Consider the following 8,277-nt stretch of genomic DNA (forward strand, 5'->3'; position numbering starts at 1 on the left):
GTATCTGGTCAAGTATCGTATTTAGACCTATTTCTTTCCCATTCAATCCTACCAGTGGCTCCTACTTACTTTTCCATGGTGGCATTTTCAATTAACAAACCCTGCTGATAAATAAAAGCACATATTGGAATAATTTGATTATGGAGATCATAGATTGTGGAGATCAACAGAATAAAACTAATTTGAGTTCCTGTTTCTACTTTCTAGCTTTAAACTCTTTGGAAAATTTTCAGGCGTCCCTAAGTAGCATAGTTATAAATATGAAGTTTGAATGACCTGATAACTAAGAAGTCTCTCCTCAGTAATTTATGGTGTTTGAGAATGTTCATGTGTGGGTTGGCCAATGGAACCAAAGCACAGATTCTATTCCAGTTGGCCAGTAACATCTCCAATAGTGGTCTCATGAAATACCACCAGACATTTCCCCTGGCTATGATTAGTACTTATTGCTCACCTCAAAGGATTGGCCTTCACTACATCCAGGTATGTTTCCCGGAAATGTCCAATTTTCCCCAGGTAATTGACCTGGAAAGAATGGAGCTGGTCAGTTTCAGGGGTTTTTGAAATAGACTCTTGCTTCTGAGAAGAGCAACAGCATGTTCCAAGTTGTCTCTGATCACATTTCCCTGACACACAATCATAGCAGTACTCTGTACGTGCATGAAACATTTTGTGACTTTATACCAACAAACTGAATTTGACTCTTTTTTTATTTGTAAGCTAAGGTGGAAAATGTAAAGACTCTTCACTTTACTTTTTTGTTTCTCTAGCACTCAACAAATATATTCTTCAATATTTCTGGTAGAGTACATCCATTTACAGATGAGAAATGAAAGGCCAACAGTCAATGTAATGAGTAAATAATGCTACTATAATTTGTGTCTGAGCTCTTCACTCTGTGTGCTTACAAGAACCAGTAATTTGGTGATGGAGAGGACCAATATGAAAAGACTATGGGGAAAAATACTTTGGAAAAGTGGCTTAAATCTAGGTGATCATTGATGATTACATGAAACAGGCTGGTGTCCGGGGCACAAAAAAGGAGTACATAGAAATCATATTAGTGACAGAAACTGAGAAAATGTTGATCATTCATCTTAACTATTGGGCAGGAGTAAAAGGTTAAGAAGAAATCTGAAGCGTTCTATGTCTCTAGCCACGCAACTGTATTAGTGATATTCTTGGCAATAAGGACTACAGGTGGAAATGATGGATTTAGGGGAAAAAAGTCTCTGATAGTTCTAAATTTTATATTAAAAAGATGTAAAGATAGGTCTCTTTAGACATAATAAAAATACCTATGACCAGAAATATGAAAAAAATAGTAAAATCGTGGAGCATTTTTAAAGGGAAGACGAAATGGAAAGTTCTGACAAACTGTGAGCAATGTGAGCACCAGTTAGGACAAGATTCGAAGAATGAGATAAATAAGGAAAAAAGAAAGTAATAAACACAGATTTACAGAAGTAAAGAAAGGAAAAAAATGCAGGGAGAAAAGGTCAAAACTGTTACAGAGATATTGTAAGAAATATGCTATTTGGATTTGAAAACTAAAAGGATATACACAAGTTCAATAAGAACAATATTTTTGTAAAATGATAGAGATATGTCATATTGATAAAATTTTGAGATATGAATGTGAAGCCATACAATTCTGGATCCAGGAATTCAACAGATCCTGTTGATTTTAAATGTTGGGAACAAATACTTTTATCCTGACCTTAAAAGAATTATACAGATGTAACTGTCATGAACTTTACATAGAGGTACTCTGTGAATATTTTTGAAACCTTTGTTTAGCCATGAGATTGTAGATTGCACTACAGCACAGACAAGTCTAAATTGTCCTACAGTTCCAATGAGTTACCCATGTATCCACATCAGTTTGGGGTTTTATTGACATACATTTAGATATGTTTGGGTATCTTATCAGTCTATCCATTATAAATGTAGGAAAAGTAACACCAAATATTAGGTTGAACATACAGCTTCACTGAAATGTCCCTAAGGAGCCTTTCAATTCTAGTATAATGGCTTATTTCAAAATGCTTTAAATTCTACATCCTGTAATGTGAGCATAGGGTTATACTGTGGAACTTTCCCCTTCAGATAGTGAACACTACCCTATTGCTTAACATGGAGAAAGTACCCACATACATAGACTGGGCGAGGGCAAACAAGAAGTGGTATTTGGACAATGTTCTTAGCAGTTTGTACAGATGAAATGGGAATAGAGTAACTGTGAACTCAAAAGGAACGTGCAAAAAAAAGACAAAGGCACAAAATAGAATGTGCCAAGGAAATGCTGAAGGACAATTTCAGGTGTGAGGGTGTGTTCAAAGTACAGTCAGATGATGTATTTGGAGAACTCGGGAAAAAACTGCTTTAAACCATTCAGGGACAATCATATAAGTAGAAGCCCCTAACTCTGACTCTCTAATCAACACCAACATCATCAATTTAGGGAGTATTTTCAAAGAGCAAAGTGAGAAAAAGAAGACATCACAGTTAGGTGTCACGTTGAAGTAATGACAATCACATAAATGTTCTTATAAATTTTCACTTATTTTGGAGCATTATAGTGGCAAAAAGCCAAGTAAATATCTTGCATGAATCTAAATTAAGTGGGAGGTAGTATATTGGTCTCTTTTTAACTTGAAAGTTATAGATTATATCTTTTTTATTGTGAAAATAAAACAGAGAGAGGTTACAATTGAATGGAAAACATAATGAGTATATTTCATTTTTTCCTTTTTTTTATTGTGAATATACTGTACAGAGGGGTTAAATTACATGGGCAAGATAATGAGTACACTTCTTTTCAAGCATTGTAGCTACCTCCTTTGTTTCCCATTCCCATTACTTCTCATCCCACATCCCCCATACTCAGTCCTCCCCCACCTCCTCGATCAAAGTTGTAAAGTTCGTTTCTTGACATAACGACTTGTACAGTTCATTGTTACAATGGGTCCACCTGTATCCCTAGTTAAATGATTTGTTTTTGCCCTTCCTCTCCACAAATTATAACAATATCAAATGCAGTGAAAGTAGGAGTTATACCGTGGGGAATGGATATACAAAGCAACAAATAAATAATCTTATAAATATGTTAGAAACAATCGCATGAAAGAAAAAAAAAACATTTGAATACTTATCTTGGGGTTCATTTCCCTAACATCAACTAATCTGACATTTTCTGCTTGACTCAGACATATACTAGATATTGTAAATAAGGGAAACCATAGGACCTATGTTTATTTGGCCCTGGCTTATTTCATTTAATATAAATTTTTCCAAGTCTTTCCATTTCCTAACAAATTTTGCAATGTCATTCTTTCTGATGGAGGCATAGAATTCCATTGTGTATATATATCACATTTTCTTGATCCATTCATCTACTGAGGGGCATCTGGGTTGATTCCATATCTTAGCTATGGTAAATAATGCTTCAATAAACATAGTTGTCCTGGTAGCTTTAGTGTGGCCTTGTTTGTGATCATTTGGGTAAATGCCCAAAAGTGGGATTGCTGAGTCATAGGGGAGCTCCATGTGAAGTTTTGGAGGACCGTCCATACTGCTTTCAAAAGTGAGTGAACAAGTTTACACTCTCACCAACAATGCGGTAAGTTTCCCTTCTTTCCACATCCCTTCCACCAAGCGTTTTTTTATTAGAGTTCTTGATTACAGCCTTTCTATCTGGGGTGAGGTGGTATTTCAGTGTTGTTTAGATTTGCATTTCTTTTATGGCTAGAGAGGTTGAGCATTTCTTCACGTGTCTATTGGCCATCCTTTACTCTTCAGAGAATTTCTCTTTAAGACTTTAGCCCCCTTATTTATTAGGCAGTTGTTTCTTTTTGGATTGGTTATTGGGAGATTTAATGTTTTGAGTTCCAGGTATATTTTAGATATGAGACTCTTGTCCATTGTGTGGCTAGTGAAGATCTCCTCCCAATCCATTGGCTTTCTATTGATCTTGCTAGCTATGTCATGCAGAAGCTCTGCAATTTTATGCAATCTCATTTGTCCAACCATTCTTTGATTTGTTGTGTGTCTGGGTCTTTATTAAGAAAATTTTGGCCTGTGCCAAGGAGACCTTGGGTTTCTCCTATTCCATCTGGTAATGATTTCAGAATGTCTGCTTCGACTCTGAGGTCTTTGATCCATTTGTAGTTCACTCTGGTGCAGTGTGATATATAAGCATCTAGCTTTAGTTTTCTACAAGTAGTTAACCAGTTTTGTCAGCACCATTTACTGAACAGGCTGTCTTTCTTCCATTCTACTTTTTTATCTCCGTTATTAAAGATTAGATGGCTATAGGTCTGTAGGTTCATTTCTGAGTTTTTAATTCTATTCCAATGTCCTGAAGTCTGTTTTTGTGCCAGTACCAAGCTGTTTTGATTACTATGGCTTTGTAGTAGAGTTTGAAATTTGCTATTGATATTCCGCCAACACTGTTCTTTCTGTTAAGGATCATTTTTGCTATTCAGAGTCCTTTATTGTTCCCTATGAATTTTTGGATTTCCTCTTCTATTTCCTTGAAGAATGAGGTTGGAATATTGATAAATATCGCATTGAATTTGCAGATACCCTTGGTAAGTATTGCCATTTTCATGATGTTGATCTTTCCAATCCAGGATCATGGGAGTTTTTGCCACTATCTAAGTTCTGTTTTGATTTCATTTTCAGCGTTTTAAAGTTTTCATAATAGAGGTCCTTCACTTCTTTGGTTAAGTTAATTCCTAGGTATTTTATTTTCTGTTGGTCTATTATGAATGGAGTTGCTTTCCTAATTTCAACCACACTTTTCTCATTGTTGGCATAGAGCAAAGCCATTGATTATGGGGGGTTAATTATATCCCCTGCTACTTTGTCAAACTTTTGAATCACCTTGAGTAATTTGGGAGTGGAATCCATGGGATTCTTTACAGGATCATGTCATCTGCAAAGAAGAAGAGTTTTACTTCTTTCACTATTTGGATCCCTTTTATGTTTTCATCTTGTCTTATAGCTATAGCTAGGCATTCCAATACTAGATTGAAGAGAAGTGGAGAGAGTGGACATCCTTGTCTCATTCCTGAGTTAAGAGGAAATGGCTTTAGTTTTTCACCATTAAGTATAATGCTGGCTGTAAGTTTGTCATATACAGCCTTTATTGTATTGAGGAATGTTCCATGGATTCTTAATTTTTTCCAGAACCTTCATCCTAAAGGGGCATTGGATCTTGTCAAATGATTTGTCTCTATCTACTGAGATAACCATGTGGTTCTTATCCTTGCTCTTGTTGATGTGATGATTTATACTAATTGATTTGAATATATTGAACCAGCTTTGCATCCCTGAAATGAATTCTGTTTGATAGTGGTGTATGATGTTTTGGATAAATTGTTGAAGTCGATAGGCCAAAAATTTTTTGAGAAGTTTTGCATCAATATTCATCAAAGAAATGGGTCTATAGTTCTCTTTCTTTGATGAGTCCCTGCCTGGTTTTGGGATGAGGGTTATGATTGATTCATAGAATGAGTTTGGTAGTGAAAGTTCTAATAGAAGAGACATTAAAAATGGAAAAAGAAAAACTTAAATTTAAAAAGTGAAAAATTTAAAATTATTTAAATTTAAAGAAATGATTTTGAGAGAAGAAAAGGATAGGATGACAGGAGGGGAGGAATAGAAGGGAGACATAAAAAAACTAAAAAATAAAAGTTCTTAAAATTAGTTACTTGAAAATTACATAAGTAAAAAGAGATAATTCTGCTATTAAAGAATTTAAGCCTAAGAGGTTGTGAATGGAGTAATAAATATCTGGGTTAAGTGTGTACATAATGGGGGATAAAGTTTAATAATCGAGGAAGGGTATATATCTGGGGATGAGCAGACCAGCAATTATGTCATGCAAAAAATAAAGAGAAAATACATGAAAAAAATCAAAATAAAGGGGGCACTAAATGGTCAGAAGAGATTTAAAAACAAAGCATACATACATATACACCTAAAATAAAATTATGTGATGAAAAATGATTAATAGAAAATAAGTTGAAAAATATAAATTAATAAAAAGTTACAATAAGAGTTCTTTGATTTATATTGGGGTGGGGGAATGGGAAGGTCCTGAATCTCCAGTGTGTCCATAAAGAGTCTCTTGGTGGAGTCTCTGGTCTGCTTCTGGTGTTTGATTTTCCGTGGCTTGATTGGTTTCTTAAGTCAGTTTCTTTGAGCAGGCAGAAAAATGCTCTGCCTAACCCAGGATTTTATGATCCTCCTCCCACGCTAGTCCAGTGGGAGGTGGAACTGCTTTGAGTATTCCAAAAAAAGGGAGATGGGTCTTTCCTCTAGTTTGGAGATAGTGTGATGAGGCTAGTTTCTAGGTATGGTTGAGGATTCTCAGCAAACAGTAGCTTTTCCCTGAGGGGCTAGTTACTGAGATACTCACAGAGCCCAGCCTAGAGCCATTCTCAGTGTTTATGTTCATTGAATTTCAATTGATTGTCTAGGCTACTTTCGGAAGGGGGAGCCTCTAGCTCTATTTACCCAGTGAGGAAAGCCACTCCTCCATGGGCAGAGTTCCTCTGCTTGGGATAGGTGACTTTCCCATGGGTGGAGTTGAGCCTGGCTCATCAGGTCAGGTTCCTGTGATCTACTTCCCAAGGCTTCCAAGGCCTTAGTTGGAGCTAGCTTCTCATCTGTGCCTTTGTCAGTATCAAAGGTGGAGATCTCTGGTGGTGGGGGAAGGGTGTCCTTCCCTCCTCTGAACCTAAGAAGGAGTGAGGATATCAGGGCTCTACTCAGGCCAGAGTCTTGTTTCCTGGGCCATCTCTGGTCTGCGATCTGCAGGATGAAGATATCTGCTCCTTATCAGTTCTTGCTGGTGTTGAGTAGAATCTGTGTGCTGTCTGGCATCTTTGTCTTTGACTCTGTAGGTATGGCGGCTCCCGCCTGTGCTGCTCAGATCTGTCTCCTTGCCTGAATTTTCCCTCTCTGGCCTAACTCTCTGTACTGTGCTGGCAAACTGGGTGTGATTCTCTAGCCTAGAACTGTTCACTGGAACATTAAACCTGCTGTCTATGAGAGAGATTGTTTAGCCTCCAACTTCTCTTCTGACATCTTCCTCCAAATTCTAGATTATGTCTTTCTATACTCTAACTTAGGATAATGATCTGCTGTCAGTTATTTTCTTCTCTTCCCCATCTTTTGACCTTGCACTTACATAACTTTCAATTAAATAGACATACTTGAGCTTGCATTTCCAAATTCTTCAAAATTATCTGAATTTCTTCATACTTCTGGCAGGCTCCTATATCTTTCTCAAGGGAATATTTTGTCACTACTATCCTGCCTAATTCAGTTGAATATATACATTACACTCTCATCCATATTTCTCAACACTTGTACCACCAAAAAAATCCTTCCTTACGTAGAATTCATGATTTAAGTATGTCTGGAGAGGTGGCATCTGTCATTTTTGAATGACCCTAAGAGATACTTACATGCAATCATGTTTTAAACCAATATGCCACTCAGTAGATGAATGAATTGACAAAATGTGGTTTGATAGATAGATAGATAGATAGATAGATAGATAGAGGAATTATATGCTTCCAATTCATAAAGAAATGGAAAGACTTGGAAAAAATCCTTCTAAATAAAATAAACAAGACACAAAGAAACAGTTTCCATGGTTTCCCTCATTTGTAATAATAGGAAATGTCTAGGATAGTTCTAGCAGATGAGCAGAATGCCTCAAAAGCTATATATATATATATATATATATATATATATATATATATATATATATATATATATATATATATATAGGACACTATAAGATCTTGTTGAGCAAAATGAACACCTAGATATGGAAATGTAGGTTTTACTTTGTGGTTGTTGTTTTTAATGTACTATGTGATTTCTATTTTCTTTTGTGTATTCCCCTTGGTTTATCCCCTGCTCTATTTGATTTCGGTACTTGTTTATTGTATATATCATTATCTTAATTTAGCAAGGGAAGAAGAACAAAAAAGTGGGGAGACAAAGACCAAAGGGAAAACCAATTCAATAGCAATACTCACAAGACAACATGTTGAAAATTTACATTACATCTTGTGAGGGGTATTGGGGTAAAGGAAAAGTGTGAGAAACATGAGGGAGTGGGTAAAATTTAGACATGTTATGTATTCACTACTTTATAATTACTGCAACCCCTAAAAATAAGTTCCCTAAAATATAATTTCACTGTATTGCTATAGTAAATATTATTCCATGTGTATTACCTTTTTTAAAAAT

The sequence above is a fragment of the Dipodomys merriami genome, unplaced genomic scaffold (assembly GCF_024711535.1).
Source record: "Dipodomys merriami isolate MVZ:Mamm:240054 unplaced genomic scaffold, mDipMer1.0.p SCAF_1002, whole genome shotgun sequence".
In the NCBI taxonomy this organism is placed as follows: Eukaryota; Metazoa; Chordata; class Mammalia; order Rodentia; family Heteromyidae; genus Dipodomys; species Dipodomys merriami.